The following is an 18,798-nucleotide window of genomic DNA, read 5'->3' as shown; positions in this document are numbered from 1 at the left end:
ATCTTTAAGCACGAAGATAAATTAGCTACAGAAAGAAATTAAACAATGAGTGATGCGATCAGAAGACAGAAAAAGAGCAAAGGTCTTGGAGAGTGCATGTGATAAGGGTAGAAAAGGCTTTTGGAAAGCATTAAAAGAACTAACTAATAAAAACGATCCCAAACAAAAAACAGCAGATTACCCAAAATTTTTCCACAAAGATTGCGTGGCGGTCACCGACAAGGAGAAAAGCGAAATGTTCAAACAGCTGCTAAATGACGCAATGAAAAATCACGAACCGGATTCATCAACAATTTCTGAACTCTGCGACAATAATGAAAATGAAACAGAAGCAATAATTAATACAAATGTACATACTGAACAACTTGGCGTTGTGGTTACAACAAGAGAATTTGATGAAATCTGGAAAGAGACGAGAAAAACATGCCCTGGGCCGGAAAAAATCTGCTACGAAATCCTTGAACAATTACCTAAGAATGTTAAAGCCCTTGCCTGTCTCCTCATATCTAGCTCCATAAACAACTCGAAAGTTCCGGTTAACTGGAATGAATCCCAGATAAGAATGATACCAAAACAAGACAAAGACCAATCGAAGGCTGAAAACTACTGACCCATTAGTGTTACATATTGCATAGCCAAAATATGTGAAACTGTTCTGAAAAATATTGTTATTGAATATTGTGAAAGCAAAAAAATATTCGGCGAGACTCAGAGTGCTTACAGAAAACACCGCTGCACCACAGACAACCTCAATAAACTCACTCAGCACGTCAGGGAAGCCTTTCAGTGGTCCGAAATGGTTGTTTTCGTATGCTTGGATGTTGAAAAAGCATTCGATGCTGTATGGCGCCTAGGACTCGTGCACAGATTAAACTCGTTAGGGCTACAGAATTCAATTATAAGGCGGATAAACTCATTCTTATCGCAAAGGAATGTGTTTGTGAAGATAAACTCCACTGTCAGTGATAGTTTCAGCCCGACAGCTGGAGTACCTCAAGGGAGCGTAATTGCTCCCATTCTCTTTCTCGTTTACGTCAGTGGTTTGCCGCAGATAAAAGCCCAGATCTCACAGTTAGCTGACAACTTTGCCCTCTACTATAGGTCATGATCCCCCAAATTAATCAAAAAACATCTTCAATCGTCACTGAATAGTCTAATTAATTGGTGCGACTCATTGACAATAAAAATTAACCCAAATAAGACTCATTACCTGATCTTTAAAAACCCCTCAAAGAAAGAATCTTCTCTAGAGCTCAACATAAAAGGAATATCCATTCAGAAGAAGAAATTGATAAAATTCTTGGGTATCATTCTTACTCCACACCTCAAGTGGAATGAACATTGCAATGATTTAATACGAAGAGCAAACAGCCGGCTATTTCAAATCTGGAGGCTTAGTAAATTAAACTTTAACGAAGAAAGCCTAATTTTCGGTTACAAATCTTAGATCAGACCACTATTTCTGTACTCAAATGCTTGCTGGCTGGATCAATCGCATGCCCTTATCAAAAAATACAAAACGTTCAAAACCGAGCCCTACGAATCTGCCTTCGAAAACCAAGATGGTACCAGACTCAAAAACTCCACGAAGAGGCAAACATGAAGTCAGTCAGGGAAATGCAGATGAAACTGGCCAACGGCTATATTCAAAGGGCAATCAAACACAACATACTATCTGTATCACAGCTGATATATAAGAAACGACAGTGCCCGCTCGACTCTTGCAAAAGCACTCTTGATCATCTAAACTACTAAATCTTCTAGCCACATACACAATAGACTAGTGGCTAAGATGACTGCTCAGAAGAGTGATCAATTAAACAAAAAGAGGATCAATCCCAGTTTAATCTTGGACTTTCAATATCAAAGATCCTCATCTTTCAAACAACAGAAATGGGCTCTTTCAAGGACAGAATAAAATCAAAAACTGAGAAAGGAAAACAATGGAAACAGAAAAGGGAAAACAAAACAAAAACTAGGGAAAAAGTACAACAACAAACAAAAAAACAGATTGACAGACAGTGCAAATGAAAAACTGGCAGAAAAACCGAAAGTAGCTGTCGAATGGCACAGTTGCGAGGATCACAAAAAACGATTAATAAAGTAAACACAACTACGGTTCGAGTCCAACTCCAGCATTTTAACATTTATTTTCTTGAGGCGTTTCCTCCATCCAATGAACTATATCAAAATTCTAACGTCTTGAAGAAGAGGAAAGTGGAGCAGTTGTCAACAAAGCGAGAATTATTAACGAAAGAATGAACATTTTGAACTCCGACCGGGGTTCGAGTCCAGAGTTGCCTCCAACTTTCCTTATTATAATTAATTTATTTTTCTCCCGCTATTTTAACAATATGAAAAACAACAGAACAATCAGACGTTTTAAATGTATTCGGCCAGCCGCTCGCCTAGTCAATTCGGGGCCAAATACAACTCAGTTTTTGTCATTCTCTGTCCATCTCATTCAATTGTCTTCATCTGTTCGGCCAGCCGACCGCCTAGTCAATTCGGGGCTGAACAGATCACAGCTGTCATCTATTATGCGTAGTTATTGACCAACATTTACGCCTTTTTTCGAAGCTTCTCATTGCTACTTTATCGATGAATATTTTACTATTTTCCTCAACACTCCATTGATTTAAAAAGAAAACGTCTGTGAGATTAAACAAAGACATTCACTCTTGTGCTGCGCGTGGTTTGGTTTCAGTGGTTTTATGGTTTAGGTTAGCGTAGCACTTTTGTTTATCAACTTCTTGAAACTGTAACTTTTATATTAATGCATTTTCAAGTCAGAAACAATGCTTTTATTTATTCTTTTTCTCCATCTCCTCCTCAATCATAATCCTTCCTTTTTTTTCTCGTCAATCCTTTCTTTTTCGACATTGAAGCAGGACTATTTGAAATCGGGGCCACCGCTATACACCCTAGTTATAATTGAATCAAGCGGACAGTAACATATTTGAATAAAAGCTGAATTTTTGTAACATCATACATGACACTTAGCGTGAACCGCTAATAAAACATCAGATCTGGGAGCTTCGGTTCGAAACCGTTCGAGTCAGTTTGTCGATCTACGTTTTGAATTCGCAACAATTTAAACATTGAAAGAACGAAGCTTTGAAACAAAAAACCTGCAGAAACATAAGTCAACATGATGATTTGCCTTAAATCATGATGATTTGCCTTAAATTGCCGACTTTCGATGATTTGCCTTAAGTTGCCTTAAGTTGCCGACTTTCGATGATTTTTGCCTTAAGTTGCCGACTTTCGATGATTTGCCTTAGGTTGCCGACATTCGATCATTTGCCTTAAGTTGCCGACTTTCGATGATTTTTGGATAATAACTGCTAATAATATCCCTGGAAAGCCGCTCTCAACCGATAAAATTTTTTCAGGAAAACTGAAAAATGTCTTCGTATGTGGCGACTTCAATGCTCCCCACCATGAACTAAACTGCTCCTACGATTCTGAAAATCAAGAAAAGCTCCTAAATTTTATTGACGAGGGCAATTTTAAACTGCTGAACAACGGTTATCACACATATCAGTCGTTCGACGGAAAATGCAAAAATATGTTAGATCTGCACTTTTGCGATTTATACTTTTCTTAAAGTATAAATCTTTAAGCACGAAGATAAATTAGCTACAGAAAGAAATTAAACAATGAGTGATGCGATCAGAAGACAGAAAAAGAGCAAAGGTCTTGGAGAGTGCATGTGATAAGGGTAGAAAAGGCTTTTGGAAAGCATTAAAAGAACTAACTAATAAAAACGATCCCAAACAAAAAACAGCAGATTACCCAAAATTTTTCCACAAAGATTGCGTGGCGGTCACCGACAAGGAGAAAAGCGAAATGTTCAAACAGCTGCTAAATGACGCAATGAAAAATCACGAACCGGATTCATCAACAATTTCTGAACTCTGCGACAATAATGAAAATGAAAGAGAAGCAATAATTAATACAAATGTACATACTGAACAACTTGGCGTTGTGGTTACAACAAGAGAATTTGATGAAATCTGGAAAGAGACGAGAAACACATGCCCTGGGCCGGAAAAAATCTGCTACGAAATCCTTGAACAATTACCTAAGAATGTTAAAGCCCTTGCCTGTCTCCTCATATCTAGCTCCATAAACAACTCGAAAGTTCCGGTTAACTGGAATGAATCCCAGATAAGAATGATACCAAAACAAGACAAAGACCAATCGAAGGCTGAAAACTACTGACCCATTAGTGTTACATATTGCATAGCCAAAATATGTGAAAATGTTCTGAAAAATATTGTTATTGAATATTGTGAAAGCAAAAAAATATTCGGCGAGACTCAGAGTGCTTACAGAAAACACCGCTGCACCACAGACAACCTCAATAAACTCACTCAGCACGTCAGGGAAGCCTTTCAGTGGTCCGAAATGGTTGTTTTCGTATGCTTGGATGTCGAAAAAGCATTCGATGCTGTATGGCGCCTAGGACTCGTGCACAGATTAAACTCGTTAGGGCTACAGAATTCAATTATAAGGCGGATAAACTCATTCTTATCGCAAAGGAATGTGTTTGTGAAGATAAACTCCACTGTCAGTGATAGTTTCAGCCCGACAGCTGGAGTACCTCAAGGGAGCGTAATTGCTCCCATTCTCTTTCTCGTTTACGTCAGTGGTTTGCCGCAGATAAAAGCCCAGATCTCACAGTTAGCTGACAACTTTGCCCTCTACTATAGGTCATGATCCCCCAAATTAATCAAAAAACATCTTCAATTGTCACTGAATAGTCTAATTAATTGGTGCGACTCATTGACAATAAAAATTAACCCAAATAAGACTCATTACCTGATCTTTAAAAACCCCTCAAAGAAAGAATCTTCTCTAGAGCTCAACATAAAAGGAATATCCATTCAGAAGAAGAAATTGATAAAATTCTTGGGTATCATTCTTACTCCACACCTCAAGTGGAATGAACATTGCAATGATTTAATACGAAGAGCAAACAGCCGGCTATTTCAAATCTGGAGGCTTAGTAAATTAAACTTTAACGAAGAAAGCCTAATTTTCGGTTACAAATCTTAGATCAGACCACTATTTCTGTACTCAAATGCTTGCTGGCTGGATCAATCGCATGCCCTTATCAAAAAATACAAAGCGTTCAAAACCGAGCCCTACGAATCTGCCTTCGAAAACCAAGATGGTACCAGACTCAAAAACTCCACGAAGAGGCAAACATGAAGTCAGTCAGGTAAATGCAGATGAAACTGGCCAACGGCTATATTCAAAGGGCAATCAAACACAACATACTATCTGTATCAGAGCTGATATATAAGAAACGACAGTGCCCGCTCGACTCTTGCAAAAGCACTCTTGATCATCTAAACTACTAAATCTTCTAGCCACATACACAATAGACTAGTGGCTAAGATGACTGCTCAGAAGAGTGATCAATTAAACAAAAAGAGGATCAATCCCAGTTTAATCTTGGACTTTCAATATCAAAGATCCTCATCTTTCAAACAACAGAAATGGGCTCAAGGACAGAATAAAATCAAAAACTGAAAAAGGAAAACAATGGAAACAGAAAAGGGAAAACAAAACAAAAACTAGGGAAAAAGTACAACAACAAACAAAAAAACAGATTGACAGACAGTACAAATGAAAAACTGGCAGAAAAACCGAAAGTAGCTGTCGAATGGCACAGTTGCGAGGATCACAAAAAACGATTAATAAAGTAAACACAACTACGGTTCGAGTCCAACTCCAGCATTTTAACATTTATTTTCTTGAGGCGTTTCCTCCATCCAATGAACTATATCAAAATTCTAACGTCTTGAAGAAGAGGAAAGTGGAGCAGTTGTCAACAAAGCGAGAATTATTAACGAAAGAATGAACATTTTGAACTCCGACCGGGGTTCGAGTCCAGAGTTGCCTCCAACTTTCCTTATTATAATTAATTTATTTTTCTCCCGCTATTTTAACAATATGAAAAACAACAGAACAATCAGACGTTTTAAATGTATTCGGCCAGCCGCTCGCCTAGTCAATTCGGGGCCAAATACAACTCAGTTTTTGTCATTCTCTGTCCATCTCATTCAATTGTCTTCATCTGTTCGGCCAGCCGACCGCCTAGTCAATTCGGGGCTGAACAGATCACAGCTGTCATCTATTATGCGTAGTTATTGACCAACATTTACGCCTTTTTTCGAAGCTTCTCATTGCTACTTTATTGATGACTATTTTACTATTTTCCTCAACACTCCATTGATTTAAAAAGAAAACGTCTGTGAGATTAAACAAAGACATTCACTCTTGTGCTGCGCGTGGTTTGGTTTCAGTGGTTTTATGGTTTAGGTTAGCGTAGCACTTTTGTTTATCAACTTCTTGAAACTGTAACTTTTATATTAATGCATTTTCAAGTCAGAAACAATGCTTTTATTTATTTTTTTTCTCCATCTCCTCATCAATCATAATCCTTCCTTTTTTTCTCGTCAATCCTTTCTTTTTCGACATTGAAGCAGGACTATTTGAAATCGGGGCCACCGCTATACACCCTAGTTATAATTGAATCAAGCGGACAGTTACATATTTGAATAAAAGCTGAATTTTTGTAACATCATACATGACACTTAGCGTGAACCGCTAATAAAACATCAGATCTGGGAGCTTCGGTTCGAAACCGTTCGAGTCAGTTTGTCGATCTACGTTTTGAATTCGCAACAATTTAAACATTGAAAGAACGAAGCTTTGAAACAAAAAACCTGCAGAAACATAAGTCAACATAGTGCAGTGAACTATTACTTCGAAGAAACAGAACATCAACACGTGTGGTTTCGAGTCCCACCCACGCTCATCGAGCATTCAATGTTTTCCCAATCAATTTTATTTTATTTTTATTTTTATTCATCATACTTACCTGAAGAAACTATCACACTCATTTTAAACAATTTCCACGAGGCTAGCCAAGAAAACGATCCAATAGCGTTTGTATACGTCAAGTTCAGCCAGCAGAAGTCCTCCATGGTGCTTGAAATGGCTGAGTGCATCTGAGGCAGAGAAAATCTTCTATTACAGTTATATAGAACTTTAAGTCTTAACAAAAACTTCTCGAAATTCTCAAACTCAGTTTTTTCAACTAAAACACCTCTTACTGTGTATATAACTGTGTATATAGCTTCTTTCACCTCTGGTTGTACATAAATTGTATTTTATATAGCTTGAAACTGCCTCTGATCAGACCGTCCCAGACCAAAGTGGCCTCTGATCAGGCAAGTTCCAGACCATTATCCAGACAAAAGTGCGCTCGAAGCCTTTTCCAGATCAAGTAATTCGAGCGCACCGAGAACTTGTGTGCACTCGAAGATGCTCCGATCAGAGCTCAATTCAGTCTGGCCACCTCGACCTGGGTGGTAGATTCTACGGGTCTTTCCCATTATAGCCCCCCCCCCCCAGAAAATTATAGCCCCCCCAGAAAATTATAGCCCCCCCTCCCAAAAAGTCAAGTTATAGCATACAATTAAATTCATCATTTATGCTTACAATTGTTGGTTACAAGTTTTGTTCCAGTATCGAATGCTATTGTTTCCCATTTATGTTTGCAGGTTTCTACAATTTTCATTAAGTTCATAGGAGCCATTTCGTATTATCTCTGAAGCAGCTGAAATGCGGTTATGAGAAGTCAACTAAAATCAATTATAATGGGCAAGCCCATGTCATCATCCGACGGCTCGCGTACAATGATTTCTGATTTTGTGTTAAAGAAGTGGTTATTAATTTCAGTGGCTCGCCTACATCGATTTCCGGTTTTGTGTTAAAGAGGTGGTTATGAATTTTCATCTGGGGGGGGGGGCAGGTCGAGGTGGCCAGACCGAAGTGACCCCTGATCAGACGAGTTTCGAGCGCACACATGTTCCCGGTGCGCTCGAATTACATGGTTTGGAAAAGGCTTCGAGCGCACTTTTGTCTGGACAATGGTCTGGAACTTGCCTGATCAGAGGCCACTTTGTTCTGGGACGGTCTGATCAGAGGTCACTTTGGTCTGGGACGGTCTGATCAGAGGCAGTTTCAAGCGCACACTAGTCTGATCAGATGCCGGTTCGAGCGCACACTAGTCTGACCAGAGACCAACTCGAGCGAAATTTTTTTCAATTTTTTTTTGTTTTCTTACTGACTTTGGTTGTCTCGGGTAAGAGACAACAATAAAACAGCATTCTGATCGGAATTTCATCTGAAAATCTGATGGGTTTGATCAGAACCAAGAGGTCCAGCTGATAACAAATGCCGGTCCCTCAAGTAAAGATTTTGAATCAAAGTAGATCAAGACGTTTTTATGCAGAGCTGTCTAAGTTCATTTTTTCAGTTAAAAGCATAAAAAAATGGCAATCTCAGTAATTTTTTGATCATTTTTTTCGATTTACTTTCATTAACAATACTTTCAGGATTGTTTTTTTTGTTAGTTGAATATAAGATTGATAAAATGATAGATGAAATGAATTTATTATAACGATATTGAGAGATTTGTTCATGTTCAAAATCATTCTCTGATCAGAGGTGATTTCGAGCGCACTTTAGTCTGGGACAATATTTCGAGCGCACTTCAGTCTGGACAATGGTCTGGAACTCGTCTGGACAATGGTCTGGAACTTGTCTGATCAGGGGTCACTTCGGTCTGGAACTCGTCTGGTCAGAGGCGGCTTCGAGCGCACTTCGAGCGCACAATGATCTTCGAGCGCATACTCGTCTGATCAGAGGTCACTTCGGTCTGGGACGGTCTGATCAGAGGTCCCACTTGTCTAGGATGGTCTGATCAGAGGTGATTTCGAGCGCGACCTCAACCTGGGGGGCTATAGGTTACATGCCCACTAAGCTGGGGGGGGGGGGGGGGCTATAATCGGAAAGACCCGATTCTACAAGGTTAGATTATCCCAAATACAGAACCAAATTAAAAACTTGAAAGTTTGAATCTCCAGCGCTGTTAACTATGACTTATATCGTACTAGGTTATGGATTATTATACCAGATTTCCTCACTGAATTCATCTCAGCACGTGGCCTAGCAAAAGATATTTTGGATTGTTTCCATTTTTGCTTCTAGTGCAGTGTGTGTGCATATTAATTACAACCCTCAACAGCACGTTTTATAAGTTGAAATAACTATTTAATAGTTACTGTTAAGTGCTTAGTGACTGGGAGGTGCATAACGTCCGGGGGGGGGCACAAACAGAAAATATGCAAACTTTCTGTCTTTGTGAAGTTTACTCGTGTGCTCCAGTATGAGACAAAACTATGCACCCATCTAAAGGCCAGGTACAATAACACAAAAAATTGATCGATATGTGTTAAGAAACGGTATCTTTATGAAAATTAGATATCTTAACCATTGAGAACAGACAAAAAACTATTCTTCTTATTCTGATATGTCATCAATACATCATTGATGACCGATTAGTTAGAGAACATCTATGCTTTTTTATGGATATCAGCCCTAAACAGACCATATGATTTAAGATAACGAAGTGACAAATCAAAAGTACAAAAAGGGAACCAGTCGATTTTGAACAATCAGAACCTATAAAAACTGAGAATTGATTTATTTATCTTAAACTCTTGTATCCTTATTGATTCTAATGACCATCATAAACCGACTAACGTCGGATGAAGTGATCTGGAACGACAGATGGGGGCAAACTAATATAAAAGAATGACGCTTAGGAATGTTTTGTTCAAGCACAAGCTTGATTTTCCTTAATTTGTTTTGATTGTTTTGATGACTTCTGATTTGTTTTGATTTGTAAAATTTGCGGGTTTTATGTTTTACCCACGTGTGCAACCTAGCAATTCATTGTAATCTGGAAATCTCTTGTTAATGAGTAGTTAACATTGGTGACCCTTTTTAACGACAAACACATTGAAAGCAACCAAACTTCTGAAATTGAAACACTGAAAAAAAAAGTTAACAAAAATCAGGGAGTACTTTAAAAATTTTCTCAATCATATTTCCATTGTTCCTATAACTCAAAATGTTTGCTGTATTTTAGAACCCTTTAGAAAGGAGCCGTCACTTCGCGACAATAACGAAGAACCAGAATAAAACAAGATAGAGAGTTGACAAAAAAAAAGAAGAAAGAAAGAAATAGATAAGTACAAAAATGTGTAACAAGAAATGACGTCTACAGAAGATTGTCTCTCAGCAACCAAATAGTTCTAATTTCATTTTCAAATTCTAACGAAGAACAAAGTTAACAAAAAAAAATCAAAGGGTCTTCATCCGAAGTAACATTTATATAATTATATACCTATAAAATACCTACTAATATCATATTTATATACTAATATCATATTTATATACCTGTTATCTAATATAAGAAAACTTTGTCCACGCTCCTGTTTAAAAAAACAAAAACAAGCTTTGCACTTTTTCGATTTGCAACAAAATATTCCATATTCCTCGATGAGATTAGCGTTCAATAACGTTTTTTAGTTCTCAGGAAGCGTGTACATTGTTTTCAACTCTGGAGTAGATAGTGTTCATACACATACACACACATTAAAAAAAATAGAAGAACACCCACAATTTGTTTTTATCGTAGTTAATTATCATCAAGTTTCCGATTTTTTGATTCAAAAAGAATGTAAAGCAAGAAAGAACACAGCAATTACAGTCAAACGCTTTCTACTTCAGAGGGCACGTTAAAGAAAAAAAAACTTCGGATATAGGTTGTTCGTTGCAGAAAAGATTTAAACGTCAAAGAAAAACGTTTAGCATCAAAGGCAATAACAAACACATTTTGATATTATTCGTCAGTAAAAAAAAATTGACGTTCTCTGACAATCTGCAAAGTTCAACAGACCCAACAAAGTTTAGGTTAAAAGAAAAATCAGACCACAACACACTTCACTTCATTAAAAACAAAACAGGTCTGATTGCTTTTTCACTCAAATTTCAGAACAAAGGAGTTTTGTATCGAAAAGGTAAAACACTTAAATCTGTAGCTTACGTATAAAAGCAGTCATATCGTCCTGCCACAGAACAGTAACACCCTCAACACATTAACAGGACAACAAGAAAAAACCGTCTAGAGCAGCTGTTTTAATGCAGCAAACAAACTGAATAGTCTTACGCGTGTCCATTGAAGTTGCTTTTGATAATACTTGTTTCATTCAGCTGTTACAGAAACTTAATAAAAACTAAAACTGACAAACTGATAGATCAAACAAGAACAAAGTTCAAAACTCTTGCAAAAAGCACCTGTCTCAATATGCCTGGCGCCAATAATAAGAAAAAGGCTATACAACAACAGCTGCAGAGGAGAGAAGCAGAATGGGCAGTCAATGTCGACTATCTTGAGGCAATGATTCAAGAGGAGAATTTAGAGGGCATCAATTTGTCCTATGAGTCTCTTTCTCATCAAAAGCTGCAACTAGACAAACTCTGTGACGACCTTTTTAAATTCAACCTCACTCAAAATGAATTGAAAGAAATAATGGAGAGATCAGCAGAACGAAGTCTAGTTATCTTGAAATGGAAAAAATATGGCAAAGACCATTCAAGAGAAATTACTACAGACTCCGATAGCCATTTGCCAGAGCAGCAAAAAAGAGCACAACCACATCAAACTAACACCCAAAATGACGAATCCTCTACAACTCTTAAACCTTACTACAATAGAAAAAAAACGTACAATTTGAGAGGCAGATCAAAAACAGAGAACAGAACAGATAAAGTACCTACAATTTCAGATTCAGAAAAACAAAAACAAAGCAGCAGAAATCCCCAACATGGACAGAAATATGACGATGACAGAAAACAAAGTAACCGATTGATAATGAGCGCTACCCATTCAGATACAACGTCAATGGCAGACAACAAATACAGTAACAAGTATAACCAAAATTCGTATATTGAGTTTCCTCTGAGACATTTTGGGTACAGTCAAAAACAGAGACGCACTGATCCAAAAACCAACTTCACACAAATCCACGAGAGAACATTACAGCTGAATGATGAGTCAACAGAATGCAATTCGTCAAAGATGATAGCGAGTTTTCCAAACAATAATGGTGACCATCACATAAAAGGAAAAGGCAATGGTGATGAGAAATCGACAAGATCCCGAGAAACAATTGAAGTTAACTACAAAGAGCAAAACATCGGACCAATCACCATAAGACGCAATGTTGGTACCACTACATCCAACGACAAACCCAAATTCTATAAACACGCTAAAAGGAAACCAAGAATACACCAATCAGATGTAAGTACAGAATCTGATTACAGTTCAATGCAAACATTTGACACTGACATTCCAGACCAACGGAAAACACTAAAGAAAACACAGCCGCATCAGCAACAATCAAGACAAAACTTACACCCTTTCAACAGGAAACAATCATCAAATGAAATCACGCCTTCACACAGAATAAATCAACAGACAACAGACAACGACAGTAATTATCTACAATCAACAGACGATGAAAGCGACGATCATCAACAAATCGACAACATCAGACTAAACAGTAACACAACGCATTATGAACTAAAACCAAAAAGACAAGGAGGCAGAAAAAGAGAAAGAAAAATAGACAAGATCCATGATGTTAACCTCGCCTCAACAAATACCCAATTTCAGGAGACTCAAGGTCAAGGTTCTTCAAATACTGACGTACATGTTCAAAATCAAGAACAGCAATTTCTTCAAAGCATCGATTTCTATCAGGATGCGAACAAAATCAATGGAGATAACCAATCAAATGACAGAGAATTGAGAAGAAAAGCCGTCAACAACCTAATCCCAGAAACGAACAACAATCTTGGCAACTTTAATCTAAACGCACAGGACCAAAGACTACCAAATTACATCAACAGGACTGGCCAACAACCAGAGAGACAGTTTCAACATACACAGACAACAGAAAACATTTTCTTGCCACGACAAGCACAACAACAACATGTCACATCCACCATTAATATTCCAAAAACTCAACTCAAATCCTTCAGCGGAGATCCATTGAGATGGCACGACTGGTTTAGTTTTTTCAAAGCCACAATACATGACAATGTAACACTGACAGATGCCCAACGGATGACATATCTTCAAAACGCCCTCACAGACAGAGCCAAAGACAGCATTATTGGATACTCATACAACGGAGAGTTTTATAATGAAGCAATGCAAGAATTACAAAAACGATTCGGGAAACCACAGCATGTTACAGCAGCTTACCTTGATAAGTTGGAACACTGGCCCAGACCAACCATTAATAACCCCGAAAGTTTTGTTTATTTTGCAGCGTTTCTTAGACAATTGGTTCAAACGTTTATACTTCACAATTTCACATCCGATCTTCAATCTTCAGCTGTCCTTAAGATTGCAAAAGATAAACTTGCGCCAACAATGATAATCAGATGGAACGAATACGTCCTGAGGCAAGCTATTGTTCAACCTAATTTAATACATTTTAAGGACTGGATCGATAATTACGCAGAAGCTTGCGAAGATTTGTCAACATCACAAAGACCAACCAATCAAGAAAACAGTTTATCTAGAAGATCAAACAGACTCTTCCAACAGCAAAGTAACAAAAGATGTCCTCTATGTAGATACAGTCACAATCTAGGAAAATGCAACCAATTCCTCAATAAAGATATTAACGAAAGACAACAAACAGTAAGACAACTGAAAATTTGCCCAAATTGCCTCACCGAACACCCAAAAGGACAGTGTAACAGTCATTACCGATGTCGCATTGAAAACTGCAACGGATTTCATCACTCAACAATTCACAGAAACAACTTCAACAGTTCACAGACATTTTCACCAACTCAGCAACATCAAAGCAACCAACAGCAACGATATCAACAACAAACACACAACCAGGTTCAAAACCATTCTGCAAACAATTATCACAACAATCGTGGTCAACAAAACAACGGACACCAAACACAGATAACCGCAAACAGATCACAGTTTCAACCACATGGATTCAACTATGAAAGAATGGCTGGTTACAATCATAACAACAACACACGTAATTCGTTTAGTCAAAACAATAACACTAACCGTTTCAATCAGAATTACAATCCCAACAACAACAATGGAAGCACCTTCACTAGAAACTATAACAATCCGAACAACTTCATGCCAAATACAAATTCACGACAACAGAACACCGGACATTCTCATAACCAAACAGACACATAAAATCAAAGCCAAAGGCAACAGAACTTTAACAACAACAACAACAACCCACGACCACAAAATCACACATGCAGCAACAATCAAATCAGCTCGTGGATACGACCTCAAGCTCAACTTCAAACCATTCCGGTTATCCTTTACACTGAAGACGTATCAATGGAAACATATGCTCTTTTGGATAGCGGGAGCGACAACACACAAATAACAAACTCAGTGGCAAAAGCACTCGGAATAAAAAACACAGATCACATTGCAGTACCAATTTCTTCACTTTACGGAGAACATATCATAACATCAACTGAAGTTCTTCTGGGAATTGGATCACTCAACAGCACCCGACCTCTTTTCAACCTACCGGTGTACGCCACGTCAGCATCTGACTTTCAAATGCCGAATGTACCTGTTGAGATGTTGAACTCTATCTGCGCCGACTACGATCATCTTAACATCACATTTCCACAAATACGAGATAACAGAATAGGAGTTTTAATCGGAGCGGATGCCTTCATAGCAACAGTACCACTTAAATTCACAACAGGGCCACCCGGAACCCCATACGGAGTCTTGACGCAGCTTGGATGGACCGTTACAGGACCAATACCACAGAAATACAAGCCAACCAGTAATAAACAAGAAATCAATTACAACATCACGCTTTACAACAGAAGTAAGAACCCAGAACAGGAAATAGAGAACGACATGCTTCAAATGTTTTGGACAATGGAGGGAAAAAGTTTAGTGAGCGGAAAAAAGACACTGACAGCAGATGACAGGAAAGCTCTTGAAACACTAAAAAGGACGACATGCCACAACGGTTCTCGTTATGAGATCGGACTACCTTGTAAAGATGACACTAAGCTACCGAACAATTACTTTCTTGCCAAAGCACAATTACAATCACTTGAAAACCGACTTCAACAGGAACCAGACCTATTTTGTCGTTACAACCAAACCATCGAAGCAGACATCGAAAATGGATTTGTTGAAGAGACACAACTTCAACCCAGTTTCATGAATTCACAACTTTGGTATCTCCCACACCACCCCGTTGAACATAAAATGAAGAAAAAAGTAAGACGGGTCACAAATGCAGCTTCAGTATACAAAGGACATTCACTTAACAAAGCTCTTTTGACCGGACCAGATCTACTATGCAGCCTTGTTGGACTTCTTCTGAGATTTCGGCAGTACAAGATTGCAGTAACCGGTGATATCGAAGCGATGTTCATGCAAGTTGCCATCAGAACGGAAGACCAAGACGCACTAAGATTTTTGTGGAACAAAGATGGAGAAGAAACAATTTTCAAGTACAAGAGACTAAAATTTGGTGCAACTTGTTCCCCTTCATGTGCAATCTACATACTCCACAGATGTGCGGAAGACAACAAATTAAGTAATCCCGAAGCCTACTCAGCCATAAGAAACAATTTCTACATGGATGATTACCTTCAAAGTTTCAACACAACCGAAAACGCAGTAATCACAACAACAGAGGTAAAGGATACATTACAGAAAGGTTGCTTTAAGCTCACAAAATTTTTTAGTAACGACCCAAACACCGTCATGAAAATAACTGGAGAAAATGCAGACACCGCGATAGAGCAACGTATTTTAGGACAAATGTGGAATGCCAAGGAAGATATTTTCATCTTCAAAAGACCAGACTTAAAACTGGATGTCAAAAGCATGCAACAACGTCAATTGCTCTCACTCGCCGCATCATTGTTCGATCCCCTTGGAATCATCACGCCGTTTTCCATTAGAGTACGATGCATTCTTCAATCAATAGTGAAACAAGGTAACAACTGGAACAATCAGATTCCAAGAGAGTTCCAACACGACTTACAGCAATGGGTCGACGAATATGAGCAGATGCCAAAAATTTCTATTAGCAGATGTCTGATCCCCAACCCAGATGCTAAGCATGAACTTCACATTTTTTGCGATGCATCAAGTACAGCAATAGCAACGACAATATACATCAGATCAAGCAGCGCAGAAGAAATAACAACTCAATATGTTGTTAGCAAAGCAAGAGTTGCACCCATTAAAACAACAACCATCCCGAAGTTAGAACTAAAAGCAGCAGCTATGGGAGCAGAACTTGCTACTTTTGTTCGAAGCGAAATGACAGCACAGTTTGACAAAATTCAGTTCTGGACTGACAGTATGGCCACATTAGGTTGGATTAAATCAACAAAACACCAAAAGGTTTTTGTAGCAAATAGAATTGCAAAAATTTTAGCCAATTCTAAGTCAGAACAATGGAATTTTGTACCCGGTAAAATCAACCCTGCAGATCACGGAACAAGAGGACTTTCTTTAACAGACTTGAAAGAAAAATGGCTGTCAGCACCAAAATTTCTTCTAGAAAATCCCGTTCCAAATTTCCAAAGAGACCAGCAAATTACAGCGACAAACGTTTTACGTACAGAAACTTCAGACACAGTTATTGACACTAAGATTTCTCTAGTTGGAATAAACTTATGCGACGGACCGAAACAGTAATGAAAGCAGTCAATATCTTTCGAAAACGACCAGTCACAAACAGTTATGAAGACGCACGACACCATCTATTGAGACAATCACAGCATAAAACTTTTTCTGAAAGCATAAGAAACCTTGAACGGGAAAATGAACTAGACAAAAAAGACAAGTTATTACAGTTCACTCCCTTCCTGGACAAAGATGGTTTAATACGAGCAAGAGGCAGACTAAAGCACGCTAAAAATAACCTACAGCCAGAAACATCCAATTATTCTTGACAGTAAGAATAATATTACCAAATTAATAATTGAGCAAGCCCACAACGACTGTAGACATCTTGTAGACTGTCCTTAACTTCCCTAAAGCTACGCGGAATCCAGCTCAATCCACCTCACCGACAACAGTGATCATCAAGTTTTCGTTATTTTGCCCCCATTTGCTAGTTCGACAAAAAAAAACTAACGTCTCCGGAATCCAACTAACATAATTTTTGATCGACAGAGTATACAACTTCACATCAACAGAGTTTACAGTATATGCTGCCAATAATCTTCGATTAAACTTCAACTTTCACAGCCCCCAAGAAGCCTAATAACTACTTTCACATATTTGTCATTCAACAACACAATATTCCAACTACCACGCATCAAATGAAAACGTCGAAGCAAATGTATGATCACCAACTTTCACCAACATATAGCCGGTGTATATGTGTCGCCCCGGAAGAGTGTACAACAAGTTTACACACACACACACACACACACACACACACACACACACACACACACACACACACACACACACACACACACACACACACAGAGAGAGAGAGAGAGAAAGCCAAAAATGCCTTCAATTTTGACAGCAGATCATCTTTACAACTTCGACATTACAAAAGAATCTTGAAATTACAGATCAGCAAAAGAATAATATAAACTTGATTGTCGAAAATCTTAAATTGTAAAATACAACAAGAGTATTCAGTTTTACCCTGATGCACGCGGCCCGGAGTGTTCAAGCACAAGCTTGATTTTCCTTAATTTGTTTTGATTGTTTTGATGACCTCTGATTTGTTTTGATTTGTAAAATTTGCGGGTTTTATGTTTTCCCCACGTGTGCAACCTAGCAATTCATTGTAATCTGGAAATCTCTTGTTAATAAGTAGTAAACATGTTTATTGGATGTAAAAAAACTTCGACGCTGGGTTCGAACCCTGACATCCAGGTTTGCAGCCTAACATGTCAACCACTCAAATATTATGTGATTTCCATTCATTCACAATCACTTTAGCCAACGCAGCTTATTTAACGAGAGCAACTTAGATCCCTCAAAAGTGATATAACGTGTGACCCGGGTCGAGGTGTCACCGCTAAAAATCGCTGAAAGATGTAATATTTGCGGTGAATTTGAGTAAAAATGTAAGATTTGCGCTCAATGCGATGAATGCAGTGACAAAAAATATTTAAGCGGTGAAATTTTTTTTTCACCGCTTAAGCGGTGAAAGAAAATTTTTCACCACCAGCAGCAGAATGCGGTGAAAAAAAATTCAGCGCTATCAGCAGATTACGGTGAAAAATAATTTTTCACCGCTACCAGCAGAATACGGTGAAAAAAAAATTTTCAGCGCTTTCAGCAGAATGCGGTGAAAAATAATTTTGCACCGCTACCAGCAGAATGCGGTGAAAAAAAATTTTCACCATTAAAATTGCAAACCTTACAAATGTTCACCGCTAATTTCAAACGCTTATCTTAAATTCACAAGAATAATGACGAAAGTTAGTGACAGATGGCGCAATGGAATAAGAAGTTGGTGACACGCGAAAGGTGCGTGGTTCGAACCCGTGTACGGCCGATTTTTTTTGTAAGAAATCCGGTGAATGCGGTGAAAAAAAAATTTACCGCTAAAAACCGCAAATCTTACAAAAATTCACCGTTTTCAACGAATTGAACGCTAAAATATGCGGGCGCTTTGCGGGCGCTTTTTTCACCGCTATTTACCGCTAATCTTACATTATGTTTTGACAAAACGTCGACCCGGGGAGATAATCACTGAAGACGTCAGTGAATATTCTTAAACAAACACCCAAAAACTTCAAGAGAAATTTTTGCATAAAAAACGTAGCCGTTACAAA

At 38.2% G+C, this 18,798-nt stretch overlaps 2 protein-coding genes across 3 annotated transcripts in view; both read right to left on the bottom strand.

The window, feature by feature from the left end:
- The window catches only part of LOC142337592 (START domain-containing protein 10-like), a 308,346-nt gene that overhangs the window by 55,626 nt on the left and 233,922 nt on the right, over nt 1-18,798 (bottom strand). The gene's annotated exons all lie outside the window — the stretch shown is intronic.
- Nucleotides 1-18,798, bottom strand: part of LOC142338372 (uncharacterized) — a 118,886-nt gene that overhangs the window by 5,426 nt on the left and 94,662 nt on the right. The gene's annotated exons all lie outside the window — the stretch shown is intronic.

This window comes from Convolutriloba macropyga, chromosome 4 (assembly GCF_964194025.1).
Source record: "Convolutriloba macropyga chromosome 4, txConMacr16.3, whole genome shotgun sequence".
Lineage (NCBI taxonomy): Eukaryota > Metazoa > Xenacoelomorpha > Acoela > Convolutidae > Convolutriloba > Convolutriloba macropyga.
This window is presented reverse-complemented; position numbering and strand designations above follow the sequence as displayed.